The sequence below is a fragment of the Pleurodeles waltl genome, chromosome 3_2, assembly GCF_031143425.1.
Source record: "Pleurodeles waltl isolate 20211129_DDA chromosome 3_2, aPleWal1.hap1.20221129, whole genome shotgun sequence".
Classification (NCBI taxonomy): domain Eukaryota; kingdom Metazoa; phylum Chordata; class Amphibia; order Caudata; family Salamandridae; genus Pleurodeles; species Pleurodeles waltl.
The window spans coordinates 60,241,555-60,256,927 of NC_090441.1; positions in this window are offsets into that span (position 1 = coordinate 60,241,555).

Here is a 15,373-nt window from a genome sequence, read left to right on the forward strand (position 1 = left end):
GGTCAAAGTAGGGGAGAGGTTCACACCCTCCACTGACCCATCCTGCTCTTTGATAGACAGGAGGTCGGAGAGAGGTTCACTCTCCTCTTCTACCCCATCATCTGTGACCAAGAGCATGGTGAACTGAGACATCTCAAAGTGCGGCTTGAGGCTGTTCACTTGGAGGACACTCAAGGGGTTCCTAGAGGTCTGCGCTCCTTCATCTCAAATGGCCCAGACCCACAGTCTTTGGAGAGCATGGGGCTTTACGGGGCCATAAGCCACACTTTACTGCTAGGCTGAAAGTCACCCAGAATGGTGTTCTGGGCATACCAGTGTTTCATGTCCTCCTGGCTAACTTTTATATTCTCCTGGGCGAGTTCCGGGAAGCAGGCTGTCTGGTTCGAGAAGGCCAGCATGTAACTGAATATATCCTGGGGTGGCTTCTTAGGAGCTTGCTCCCAGCCCTCCTTCACCAAACTGAGAGGCCCTCGTACAAGGTGCCCATATAGAAGCTCAAAAGGGCTGAAGCCAACCCCCTTCCTCAGTACCTCCTTGTAGGCAAACAACAGGCATGTTAACGGGATGTCCCACTTACGCCTCATGGGTTCTCAGAAACCCATAATCATGCCCTTCAGGGTAAAGTTGAAACTTTCAACCAACCCACTGCCTAGGGGGTGGTAAGGCGTGGTGAACTTGTAGGTAACACCACATTCCTTCCGCATGGCTTTCCTGTACAATTACATGAAATTGGTACCATGGTCAGATACCATGTTTGGCGAAACCTACACAGGCAGTGTCTGTGTGTGCAGATATAAACTGCCATTTCCACCTGACAAGTCACCATCTTGCCCGGCCCACACCTTCCCTTTTACTACATACAAGTCACCCCTAAAGTAGGCCCAAGCCAGCCCCACGGGCAGGGTGCAGTGTATTTAAAAGCTAGGAGTTTAAAAGGTCTGCTTGGGGAAGCCAATCACCGATACAATTTACACAGGGAACAATTGCACTTTAGCACTGGTCAGCAGTGGTTAAGTGCCCAGAGTCCTAAAGCCAACAAAAATGAAATTCAGCACAGGATCAAAAACAGGAGGTCGGAGACAAAAAGAGAGGGGAAACCGCGCGAAGAGCTGTTAACAGTCAATGTGTGCACAAGGGAGATAAAAGAGTCTAAATCATGAGACAGATTTTTTGTTCCTGTATTGATATTAAATTCTATGTAGGGCTGCTTCCACATTGTGTATGCTGCAACTGTGTATTTATTGTTTTTTCTATGACAGTGATTGGTCAATGTCCAATAACAAATAATTGGTCTTGATTGCCTGTTTCGCCATTAGTTTCCACTTCAATCTGGTAAGTTTGTATAATGATGGAAGGTTATTTTTTAACAATAATTTCTTTATGTATACTTCTGATAATGCTTGGTATTTATCATTTATGATCCATTCTTCTATAATCAATGCTTTTGAAGTGCACTTTTCTACAGAACGACAGTCGACAAATAATACTATTTTGTTAATACACATAGATGACCTTACAGGTGTTAGACCCAACTTCAATCTTACAGGAATTTGTGGAGTTGATGTTCTTAAACTGAGTAAACTCCAGATTCAATTAAAAAATGATATTTTCAACTTTTCCATAGATTGCAACTTCCAAATTAGTACTGCATTGAAGTCATGAAAATACATTTTGTGTTTGGTGCTAATAGAGTTGGCCCTAATGCCACTCTCCATTTTTCATTGAAAACCCTTTAATCGCAACAGTGGTTTTAGATGTTTTACTGACCACTTATTTTAAGAGTAAATTTCATTTTGGGTCCTTATCTCATACAACTCCAAGGTATATTTAATGTTTGGTGTAATGGATCTTCATAGTGCCCATAACTCAATTGAACTTTGGCTTAGTACACCTTAACCACATTACTATGGCCTTCTCATTATCAAACTGCAGTTTATTTTCGGGGTTATAGGTATGCAATCAGTTCAGTTGTTGCAATCCATTCTGTTTGGTGGAAAGAATAAATTATCAGCATAAGCTATATGAGATGTTGGATCAGTTGCTATCTTTGTGACATCTTCATTGCTATGTTTTAATCCCTGTGTTAGGTCATCTAAATAAAGAGAAAAAAGAAAAGGGGCTTACATACATCTTTATTTCAACCTGTTGTTCGTTATTATCATAGGAGTTAAGCCCTTTCTTTTAGATAGGTTTATCGAAACTCAAGTTTCACAATGTAGTTTGATTATTAGGTGTAATAAGACAGGACCAATGCTCCACAAAGTTCATTTAGACCAAAATCATCAACTTTTTTGAATGCATTTGAATAATCAATGTAGCAAATGATCAGTTTGTTTGTCTTTGGTGTACATGCCCTTTGTGCTAAAGTAGTTAATGCAGCAATATTATCAACAGTTGAGTGGTAGACCTGAATGCTGTCTGATGGAATGTAATTATTTTTAATTCTTCTAGTCATTTTGCCAAGAAAGATGATAGCTGTTTTATAAACATTTTCCCTTCAGCATCAAACAATGCTATCAAACAACAGCTGTAGGAGGTATGAGTTTTTTCATGGAAGGACTATCTCGCCACTATGTATTGCAGAGCTGAATGTAGGGGTCAAAGGGTGACTGCGGTTTTCTAAATTAAGTTTCACAACGGCAATCACTACTCTGTTGGGGACTGCTGAATGTGTAGCAAGACTTCTCTTGATTATCCTTTCAGTTGCTTTGGGTATACTTTAATAGTGATACAGATTTCAATTGCATTCCTAACTCCACTCTGTTTCGGTCTAAGCTTGCAACATTCCAAGAATATATCACTATGGATTCCATGAACTGAACTGAATGAACAGGGTAGCTATCAGAAGTATCAACTGGAGGATATTTGATTTAAAGAAGAAATCAATTTTTTCCATAGGGCTGTATTTCTGTTTTTGATGTACGTGTTGGATGGTAAATATTCCTTCCTGAGCCTGATTCATTTGTTATTGTCACTGTAAGATTATCTATTTTATTAGACAGAGATTTGTCAGGGTCTTTAAAAACATGAAATGGTTCAAAGCAGTGAGGCTGGTAGGATCCATGTGACGCTTGATTTCTTGTCTTAAGAGATGGGGATATTTTTTTCTGTCCTGCTAATTTCAAAATAATATCCCAGTCTATTAGCTCTTTACTCTTGGCCAAAACCTTTGAATGCCAGTTATCTGTAGACCAACTAGTACGGGTGAATATTTTTTATCAGTCTTTTAATCTAAAGTAAATCGAATCCTTCTCAGATCTTGTAAATTGACTTGATCCACTTAAATCAATCAATCAAGGAATTTGTAAAGCACACTACCCACCCATGAGGGTCTCAAGGCGCTGAGGTGGGGGGGAGGTGCTGCTACTGCTCGAACAGCCAAGTCTTGAGAAGTCACTTCCTTTAATGAGTGTAATATCTTCAAAATGTTTTATCTGTTTAAAATATCATGAAGTCCATCTGAGTCATAACTAGGACAGAAATCAATTTGTAAATAATTGGTAAGATCATCAATGTTCACTATGGCCCTCATTAAGACCGCCAGGGGATAATGTGGCAGCATGACTACCAACAGGCTGGTTGTACATACCGCCACATTATGAGATTGGTGGTTTGGCTGCAGCCAACTTCTCCATCCCAATATGAGCCGCCGGGCCGGAGATGTCTATCTCCAGCCCAGCGGCTGGCATAGTACCACCCATGGCATTATGAGCCGGCCTACCACCATGGTTTTTGTGGCGTTAGCAACGCCACGAAAACCATGGCTGTAGGCCCTACCAGTGATAGGGAATTCCTTCCCTGTCACTGGCAGGCGGCTCCACTACCCCCCCAACACTCACCTGACACCCCCCACTCCTCCTCCTCCATCCAAACTCACCCACCTGATACACATACTAACCCCCACCCCCTCTGATCCACTCACTCACCCTCCATACACGCACACACCACACAACTAACCCCATCCCCCACAGCCACACATGCACACATCACCCCCCTCCCCACTCCCATTACCGTCACAGCGCCTCTCACCCCACACCCCCCTCCCCACATACACGTACACAGACACCCACACGCACTAGGCATACACCCATTCACTTACACTGACATTCATGCATTCATTTACACACTGACATACACACATTCACTCACACATACTTCCAGACATGCTCACACACATTCTTACACACAATCACACTGCCATGCAGACACGCACATGCATACACCCAGGCAAACAACACACACAGACTCATTCACACACACACTCAGACATTCATGCACACACTCAGACACACACACACACAACAACCCCTACCTTCCTCCCCCTATCGGGAACCCGACTTACCTTGGGTGAGGAGGTCTTCCATCAGGAAACGGGAAGGGGTGCTGCTACCGCCAGCAGCGTCCCGCCACCAGAACACCGCCAGGCCATATTACTGGTCATAATACGGCTGTCAGCATTCTACTGCATTCCGGTGCTGGTGGTAGCAGCACCAGCTTGCCACCATCCACCACCATGAGCACTGCCAGATTTCCGCCCTTATTGTGGCGGAAGTCAGGCAGTGCTCATAATATGGCAGATGGATGGTAGCCAGGTGGCGGTATGTTGGTGGCCGTCACCGAGACGGTAGGCGGAATGTACCACCGATGTTGAAATGAGGGCCTATATCTGAAGGTTGCTCCAGTTCCGGGGAATCATTGCTCACCTGATTTTCACACTTTTGAACTTAAAAGCTTCTAATAAATGAATTGTGCCTGAGCCTGGTCTGATTTTTTATCCAATAGAATAGCCTTTACTACTGACACTGTTGTTGGAACTAGTGTTTTTTTAATTTATGATGCTCGTTGTCTTTGGTTGTTGCCTGTCACCCTTTGTTTCTTTACATTTTTCATTCAGTATGTCCCTGTTGTCTGTGTGTTCACAGATTGTTTTGAATCTATTTTGTTACTAGTTGTACTTAGGTCTAATTATTTTGGAGTGCTAGAATTACCCTATGATTCAGTTGAGAGCTATTTCTGCTGTATTTTTTGCTGTTTAGTAATATCAAAGATAGGATCAGACTTCTGCTCTAATGAATCAGGTTTAGTAGTATTTTCAGTAATTTAGTTAGCTAGACTTGTATTTAATTGTCTTAGTTTTGTTTTCGCCTTCCTTTACTTGTTTATGGTTGAATACCTTCAGCCTGTTAAACTCTTATTGATGGTGCAGTAGGGCTGTTTATTGTGTCTTGATTGTTCATCTTTAGAAATACCTAATATTTGTAGTTCCTGCTTTTTCATTTGATTTATATTATAATTTTCTGACTGTTTATTTGTAATAAGATATGGTGATATATTAGGATCACTACCCATGGCCACTAATTTATGGGGTGAAAGTCGTAATAAGTCGATGACTTCTATTTGTGAAAGTTTTTGGACGTCCTTTCATTCATCTAATTCAATGTTTTGCTTAAAGGTTTCCTTAAAGGCCTGGGTGTTTAAAGAAATTTCCTTCAATAATGTTTTTTGATTGGACACTGAGAACAATTCTGCAATTTACGTACCTGATACATTTATTAAAGTGCTGCTTATTGCACACATTGCTTCCAGTACTTCATATTTAGGAGGAATGTCAGTATCACTCGGAGTTCTAGCAGCTTCCTTTGGAGAATTTCCAGTTAAAGTTGTATGAAACAGAGGTACTGGTGCTTCACGAGTTTGAGTATTTATGTCCAGTTCGTTTATTAAGTTTGCATCACCTAGGGAATTATCCATGTACATATTAGTGTTACCAACACTGCTGTTCAAGTTACCTCTTAAACACTCCTCCGTCCCGTAAATAGATTTGCTGTCAGAGTTGTGATTTGTTATGGCTTGTAATTGTAGGGCTGTGTTTATTTGAGCAATAGTGGAGCCATGTTTATTTGAGCGGTTACAACAATTTGATTGCTGGATTGTGGGGTATCATTTGTGGATGCAGGTGTTTTTATTTTTATCCATGAGCCTAGTGGAGTAAAGCAAGCTGAAATAGTTTGTTGTTTCAACCGCGTAAAAAATTGGCAGAATGTAGGTGGGTATAATGATCTCCCTCATTTACCCCATTACTTGTACCAGCCTTTGGTGGTTCCAGCCTAGAATTAGATTTCTGAGATCTGGTTTTCATGTTGTAAGAACCTAGTATGCTCAGGTCTTGGCCTCTCTCGACCCTCTTATTGCCAAGGTGTCACTATATGTTACCTGTTGCTTCGCCAATATGTTGCTTAGCAAAATAACAAAATGATGGGTAGAATGTCTGAGTTAATTTCACCCACTGCTGCATTCCAGTGAAAATATTTTTGACACTCTACAAAGAGACAAGCTATTTGTAAATCAGACGCAAATCAGATGTAGTTATGTTTCAATAGAAACAAGCAGTCTAGTCCAAACTGGCAGGCCAGGTCCCCTCCAGACACAGAGGCAACTCCGGCTTAGTTGCTTCAGTGATGTGCTGCTTGAGCACTGTGAAATATTGAGCATAGGACACACACCTGGGCATGCCTATAACACTTTGTCAGTGGCGGCCTGCAGTTTTAGGAGGGATGGGGGCTGGTGGGAAGCACACTCACACTCATTCTTTCACACACACACACACACGCACGCACATTCATTAACAACACTCATCAACATTCAAACATGCACGCACGCACCAAACATTCATTTAAAAAGATCTCACACACACACACACAAATACCTTCAGCCTTGTAGTTCCCAGGAGGGTTGGGACTGCTGCCTTCCCTCACTGGCTGACCTGAGGTCAGCCAATGAGGGAAGGCAGCAGTACCAACTTCATCACAGAGTGGGATGGGGTCAATGAGACTGCTGACCCCACACCACTCTATGACGAGGTGTCACTGATTGACACTCGCCCTGGGCGCTTCAGGGCTCAAACCTGAAGCACCCAGGTCGAAGTCAATGGGTGACGCTTCCCTCGTCACCCGGGGGAGGACCTTGAGGCACTTGTGCTGAGCCAAGGAGGTCACGACCACAGGAGCTGTGACTTCCTCAGCCCAGCAAAGTTCAGCTCAGGCAGCCAGGAGTCTGCACAAATCGCGCATGGCTGCCTGACCTGAACATGAAGCGTGTCTGTCAGGCTGACATTTGTTCAGCCTGACCAGCACTCTTCATGAAGGGCAAAAAGTGGGGGGGCGTGGCCCCTCCACCCTAAAGGACGGGCCATGCCTGCACTTAGTATCAATTAGAAAAGCAAAAAATGCTGGGTGTAATGTTTGAATCAACCTCCACCACTGGCAGTTACTCTGTCACATACAAGCCTGTTTGTTTTATGCACACTGAGTTACTCTACCAAAAATCAACCTAATTCTAATCAGCATTGCTCCTGCTTTGATAGGAGCAGTCCAACCTGAACTACCAGGTCATGTACCTAATTTCACTGCCCTATGTGTAATGGATGAAAAGGAGGTAACCGCACTTCAAAAGTTTCCGTTCTACGTCGTGCAGTATTCGACTCTCAGGCCCATAATTATACTTGTTTTGCACTGAATTTGGGTCATTTTTTTGTACGCTACTTCAGCGCAAACCTAACTCCTTATTTATACTTTGATGCTAGAAACGTCGAGCACCAAAGTTATGGAGTTTACATCATTTTCTGGACGTGGAAACCTACCTTGTGTCAATGAGACGCAAGGTAGGCGTTCTCGTGCAGAAAACGACAATATGGCCTTAGTGCCCTATTTATCCCTTTTAGCACGGGGAGGGGGCCTTAAATGATGACACTAAGCTTGCTTAGCGCCATTATTTAACGCCTGGGTATGAGCAGGCGTTAGGGGACCTGTAGGCATGTTTCCATGGTCATAGACCATGGAAAGAGCCCACAGGTGCCCTTCCCTGGCCCAGGGACACCCCCACCCACACCAGAGGGACACCAATGGATGGGAGACCCATCCCAGGTAAGTATTTGTTTGTTTTTGTTTTTACCCACTCGGGGGCCCTGACTTGGGGCCCCCCGGCATGGCGCTGGTGCTGGCCCCAGTGGCCATGCCCAGGGGACACCTGTCCCCTGGGTATGGCCATTGGGGTGGTGGGCATGGCTCCTGTCTTTAACAAGACAGGAGCCATGTCCATGGGGGTTGTACGCCCGGAAATGGCGTTACTTTGCTTAGAGGCATTTTTTTGCCTCTAAACAGTATAGCGCCATAATCTGGCGTATAACCTCCGGCTCCCGCTACACTCCCCCACCAGGTTAGCATCATCTACAAAGACGCTAACCATGCATTACCGCCAGCCAGTGCCATTCCATAGATATGAGGCCCGCCCGGCGTCCAGTAAAGGCGCTTGACGGCGCTATACTTTTACATGCAAAACTGCGTTAACACAGTTTTGCGTGAAAAAGTATAATCATGGGCCTCAGTATGACTTATGCCATGGATACCTTTAATTCAGCAATGCAGAATTAGGATTATAAATCATTTCCAATAGCTCAATACCAGAACGTGGTAGTAGCATAGCAATTTCTATATATTACGCTTTAATTCATGGGCGTTTGTCCTGAAAAATTCCCCCAGACTTGACCTAAACGATTCGTTCTCCGTAATTCCAACTTTCATTTATTCTGCCTGCCGAATTCAATCATGATTTTTAATACCTATTCGAATGGAAGCTCCTGTTTACTAGCCCCGACTATCTGCCCAGTGGGTGTATGTGACTTCATGGAAACCCATTCATTCTATACCAATACGAGAAACTATTTCATCTGGACTGTTTAATTCAAATGTTCAAAATTAACGGAATTTATCTTTTGCTTTGCTGGAAACTAAGTCACAAAATGACTTAAAAATATATATTGCCTCTAGGCATATTAAAGCCAGACCCGTTAGCTTTGGCAATAATTATTTTAAATTCCTATATCAGAAGTTTAGCCCCATCCACCTTCCTTTTTCCTTCACTACTTTCTCGTTGTCTCCCTCATTTCCCCTTTTTTTTAGTCTCCTTACTACTTATTTTTTTCTACTTCAATTTTCAGACTATTTTCCCTGAGCTGTATTTGCTGTGAGTGCGTACTTTCGTCTTCTCATTAAACTTTTTTTTACTAAATGATTATTATTTATAATATATTTTATTTATTTTAACTGCTTTGTAGTCCAACAGAATTTCTATTAATTTGTTTTTCCACTAAATGGGTTTTCAACTATTTGGTTTTTCAAAAATGTGTTTCTATTATTTTGTTTCTCTGTGACTTTACATATTACACTGCCCAGTTCATGAACAACGGAGTACGGCAACTCTTCCTTCTCAACAAAATTAATTCAAGTCCGTCAAACTCTTTATCGTATGAGATTTATCAGAATCCTCTTTAAACACCTTTAAAAATGCCCTAAAACTTACTTCTTCAAGAACATGTTAAAGATACACACAAGGAAACCTCCTCCCACTGTTTGTATTATAAATGTCATTATCAGTGAATCAGTCAGTTTGTGGGTGTAGTTCAAGAGGCAGAAGCTAGATCTGTTAGGTAGCAACCCCGAAGAAGTCGATCACCGGTGACAAGACACCGCGCCTCGGTACCAAGGCTTGCATGGAGGTCTGTCTGTGCGGGCATGTGCATAACCCTGTCCACAAAAAGAGAACCTCCCAGGAGATGCGTACTGGTAAGTTATTTTAACTGAGCTTGATTTTTCTATAGCACACTACTTCTGGGGGTATGACTTTGCAGCATTGTGGATTGTTTCAGAGAGAACGTGGGGTGCTCTTACAATACAAGCTTGAGTCAGGTTAGCAAAGCTATGTGTAGACTGCCTTCCCTTCTCTGCGACGTATGTTAAATATGGTGCAAAAATGGTGGTGTTAGGGGGCCACTAAGGGGGTGCAAGAAAAGTAGCGCTTCATATACTGTAATGCAGCACCACTTTTATTAAATGTATGCCAGCTCATATCCAGGAGGTCCGCACGCAGTTGATGATGTTGACTAATGATCCGTTCAACATGCACATCATCTCATGGAATATAAAAGTAATTGAAGGACTAACACCATTTTAATCAGTACCACATCTTTCATCAGTGACAGCTGCAATGTTCCCAAGAAGGATATTCAATAATACACACCATCTACAAAACAACTGCTTCTCCTCATATCTGTGAGCACTCAGGACACCAAAGTATTCAATACTGCCCTTTCATGACACTCATACAACCTTATAGTTCAACTATATATAATTGTGCTGGCAGTACTTGTACAGAAGTGGTTGACATTGTTGGATCAGGCTATGCATCGCTACAGCAAAAACAGCACTAGGGACGTTTGTCAAGACCACAGGATACCAAGATAGCACTTTCTCCTGGGCTTGCATTTCACATACATTTCTCCAGGTATTGCCTGCTGAACTGTCCATGTTCAAATGCCAGAAGGGCATATCCACTGTAAGTTTTATATCCAGGATGTGACATCTGATGAAATATGACAGTCATAGGTGCAGTACATCACTGCTATTAATAGTTATATGCATCAATTAGGTAGCACTACATCTTTGTGGGCCGGTCAAAGACATGTTATCTGTGCGTTCAGGCCCAGTTGAGGATCTTACAGAATGTGGGTTGTGGCAAACTATGTGAAAAGCCTGCTGCTTCCTGGTTGGAACCAGTAGCAAATAATTACAGTAAATAAAACAGCGGCTGTGAGAATGCTAGGGTCCAAAGCGTCCACAGTGGACACCAGGATATACCATATTGTGCCCCTGTCCAGATGATAGTTGGTCAAGAGGACCTGGACTTATGACATGTTAAGAGGGTTCAGTTTGTCCTGTGGATCCTGACCCTTTCCCATGTCTTTGGACAGGCATTTGTCTTTGGCAGCCTAATCCTCCTCCTCCTAGCGCACAGCATTCTGGATAAACAGGGTAATCTGACGAAGCATGGAAAAATGTCTGAGCATGAGCACATCCATGGTGACGTTCTTAAATATATGCAAGAGAACACTGCTTCTCATTCCTGTGTGTTTTGTTTGAATAACTCCTTAGATTTTCCTTATTGTGTTCATGGCAAAGCTGTTCCAATAAATAAACTGTTTTCTTGGCCAGTAGAGTCCTATTTGCAGGTGCTAGAAATGGGGTCTTTGGTTGGCAGTCAGGTTACCCCCTGTCCAAGCAAGGACCCTCACTCTAGTCAGGGTAAGTCACACACAATCTAAATTATCCTGTGCCCACCCTCTGGTAGCTTGGCACTGAGCAGTCAGGCTTAACTTAGAAGGCAATGTGTAAAGCATTTGTGCAATAAATCATACAATAACACAATATAGCCCCACAAAAATACACCACACAGTGTTTAGAAAGATATATAATATTTATCTGGGTATTTGCAGGTCAAAACAATAAAAGATGCAATATGAAATTGTAGAGATATCACTGAAAAGTGATATGAAGTGTCTTAAGTCTTTAAAAAGTAAACAAAGTCTCTTTCAGGCACAAAGTACCTGGTTGGGAGTAGAAAATCTCCGCAGAGGGCCGCAGAGGAGGAGATGCGTGGAAAAATGGTGTGTGCGTCGCTTTCGCCCCTTCACACACGGACTCGCGTCGTTATTTTCCACACGGGGAAGGCGTTGCATCGATTTCCTGCGCGCGGGCAGTCTCCTCTGTGGGTCGCGGGATTACCAGATGTCCCAGGGTCTGTGCGTGGATTCCCGAGTTTGTTCTCTGGCTGCGCGTCGTTCCGATGGGCTGTGCGTGGAATTTTCTCCCTCACTGCAGGCGTCGATTTCCTCTCTGGAAGTCGGGCGGCGTTGTCCAGGCGGGCCATGCGTCGAAGTTCCGGTCACACCGCAGGCGTCGCATCGATCTTTTCCTTGCGGGGTCGAGTGGCGTCTTTCCGGATCAGCATGCAATAAATTTTTCACTGCGGAGCAAGCTGTGTGTATAATGTTGCGGCGCACAAGGAGTCCAGTTGAAAGATGGAAGTCTTTTTGGTCCAGAGACTTCAAGGAACAGGAGGCAGGCTCTATCCAAGCCCTTGGAGAGCACTTCTGCAGCAAGGCAAGAGTTCAGCAAGGCAGCAGGCCAACTGCGAGACAGCAGTCCTTTGTAGAAAGCAGTCAGGTGAGTCAGTTGAGCAGCCAGGCAGTTCTTCTTGGCAGGATGCAGGTTCTGGTTCAGGTTTCTTCTCCAGCAAGTGTCTGAGGTGGTAGGGCAAAGGCCCTGTTCTATACTAAAATGTGCCTTTGAAGTGGGGGAGACTTCAAAGAGGGGCCTAGAAGTGCACCAGGTCCCCTTTCAGTTCAATCCTGTCTGCCAGGGTCCCAATAGGGGGGGTGGCAGTCCTTTGTGTGAGGGCAGGCTCTCCACCCTCCCAGCCCAGGAAGACCCATTCAAAATGCAGATGTATGCAAGTGAGGCTGAGTACCCTGTGTTTGGGGTGTGTCTGAGTAAATGCACAAGGAGCTGTCAACTAAACCTAGCCAGACGTGGATTGTAAGGCACAGAAAGATTTAAGTGCAGAGAAATGCTCACTTTCTAAAAGTGGCATTTCTAAAATAGTAATATTAAATCCAACTTCACCAGTCAGCAGGATTTTGTATTACTATTCCGGCCATACTAAATATGGCCTTCCTACTCCTTTCAGATCAGCAGCTACCACTTCAACAATGTATGAGGGCAGCCCCAATGTTAGACTATGAAGGAAGCAGGCCTCACTATAGTGTAAAAACTAATTTCGGAGTTTTACACTGCCAGCACATATAAACTACACAGGTACATGTCCTGCCTTTTACCCACACAGCACCCTGCTCTAGGGGTTACCTAGGGCACACATTAGGGGTGACTTATATGTAGAAAAAGGGGAGTTTTAGGCTTGGCAAGTACTTTTAAATGCCAAGTTGAAGTGGCAGTAAAAACTGCACACACAGGCCTTTCAATGGCAGGCCTGAGACAAAGTAAAGGGGCTATTTAAGTGGGTGGCACAACCAGTGCTGCAGGCCCACTAGTAGCATTCAATCTACAGGCCCTAGGCACATATAGTGCACTTTACTAGGGTCTTACAAGTAAATTAAATAGCCAATCATGGATAAACCAATCAACAGTACAATTTACACATAGAGCATATGCACTTTAGCACTGGTTAGCACAGGTAAAGTGCCCAGAGTTCAAAAGCCAACAACAACCGGTCAGAAAAAATAGGAGGAAGGAGGCAAAAAGTTTGGGGATGACCTTGTAAAAAGGCCAGGTCCAACAACAGGGTTTCTACTTATTATGTGGTGTTTGTTGCCATTTTTGATTGTTTGATCACATTTACTACCTGATTTGGAGTGGTAAGGCTTTTACATATATCTTTTGCTGATTTCTAGTTAGGCAGATGCCTTACAATTGTTGGGAACTGCATCCATGCGATTCTTAAAGCATGCAGTATTTACCATGTGTGATGAACTTTACATCTAGTGAACTTCGTATGTGTTATTTACCATGTATGCCATTCTTCAGATGGTGTCAGAAACACATACAGTGCTTCTGCTTGTATCTGCAGGGGACAGTGACACATCTGGTAAATTGGAGTTATGCCAAAAGAACATTACTCATTTTGAGGGCTTGTGGCTTCTACTGAGGTGTGACATTAGGCAACTGATGAAGAATCATGTTTATCATAGCCGGAAAAATGTCCCTTCTTATATCCTTTGTGTTAGAATTGGGGTCTATAGTTGACAGAGGTATACACCCTTGTCCAAACAGGCACCACAATCCTAGTCAGGGTAAATCACACAGAATCCAAATTATCCTGTGCCCATCCTCTGGTAGCTTGGGACTGAGCAGTCAGGCTTAATTTAGAAGGCAATGTGTAAAGTATTTGTGCAACAAATCATACAGTAACACAGTGGAAAAAAAAACAAAAATACACTGCACAGGTTTAGTAAAATATATGATATTTATCTGGTTAAATTAAGGTCAAAATGATAAAGATTCAATAAGTACAATTCGAAATATAACTTTTGCAAGATAAAAAAAAAGTATTAAATCTTAGAATTCAACAGTTGTCTGTTGTTAACACAAATTACATGGTTTGCGTCAAAATCATCACACACAGAGACCGCAGAGGAGGAGAGGCGTGGAAAAATAGGGTGTGCGTCAGATTTTCCAGCACAGCACAGACGATGCGTAGTTTCTTTCCATGCTGCAAGAGGCTTTGCATCAATTTCCGTCGCCCAGGCTTGGTTCCTCATTGTGATGCAGGAGTCTTTTGATGCCCAGGGATGATGCGGGGAAATCCTGGGCATGCAGGACAAAGTCACAGGCGTTGTGTCAATCCGGTATGACGATGCATCAAATTTTCTGTCGCACAGCAGACCCTGCGTCGATTCTTCACTCAGGAGTTGGGCAGCATCATTCCGGATCGGCTGTGCATCTATCCTGTAGGGCCGTGTGTTGAATTTCCAGCCACAAGGCAGGTGCCACATCGATTCTTCACTCGGAAGTCGGGCTGCATCTTTCGGGTTTGGCTGTGTGGCAATTTTCTTGTTGAAAGACCGGCTGTGCGTCATTTCCGGCAGGCTGTGCATCAATTTTTGGTGCACAAGGAGTTCCTTGAAGAGGTAAAGTCTTTCTGGCTATGAGACTTCAGAAAACAGGAGGCATGCTCAATCCAAGCCCTTGGAGAGCACTTTTCAGCAAAGACAGAGGCCAGCAAGGCAGCAGGGCAACAGCAAGGCAGCAGTCCTTTACAGCAAAGCAGTCCATGTGAGTCCTTTGGGCAGCCAGGCAGCTCCGCTTTACAGGTTGCAGGATCTGGTCTAGGAGTGTCTGATTTGGTGGGGTCAGGGACCCAGTTTATATATTCAAAAATGCCTTTGAAGTGGGAGAGACTTCAAAGAGTGTTTTTTGAAGTGCACAAGGCACCCTTTCAATACAGGTCTGTCTGCCAGGGTCACAGTAGGGGGTTTGGCAGTCCATTGTGTGAGGGCAGGCCACTAGCCTTTGAAATGTGTCAGGCCCTCCACCCTTCCAGCCCAAGAAGACCCATTCAGGATGCAGATGAGTGCAGGTGTGATTGAGTATCCTGTGTCTGTGATTGTCTAGGTGAAATGCACAAGGGAGCTGTCAATCAGCCCAACCCAGGCGTGGATTGGAGACAGGCTGTGAGGCACAGATGGATTTTAAGTGCATAGAAATGCTCACTTTCTAAAAGTGGCATTTCTAAAATAGTAATATAAAATCCAACCTCACCAATAAGCAGGAGGTTCTATTGCCATTCTGGGCATACTAAACTTGACCTGTTTACCCCTTTCTGATCAGAATCTACCATTCAAACAGTATATGAGGGTTGCCCTAGTGTAAGTCTATGAAAGGAGCAGGCCTCACAGTAGTGAAAATGAATTTAGGAGTTTTACACTACCAGGATATATAAAACACACAGGTATATGTCCTGCCGT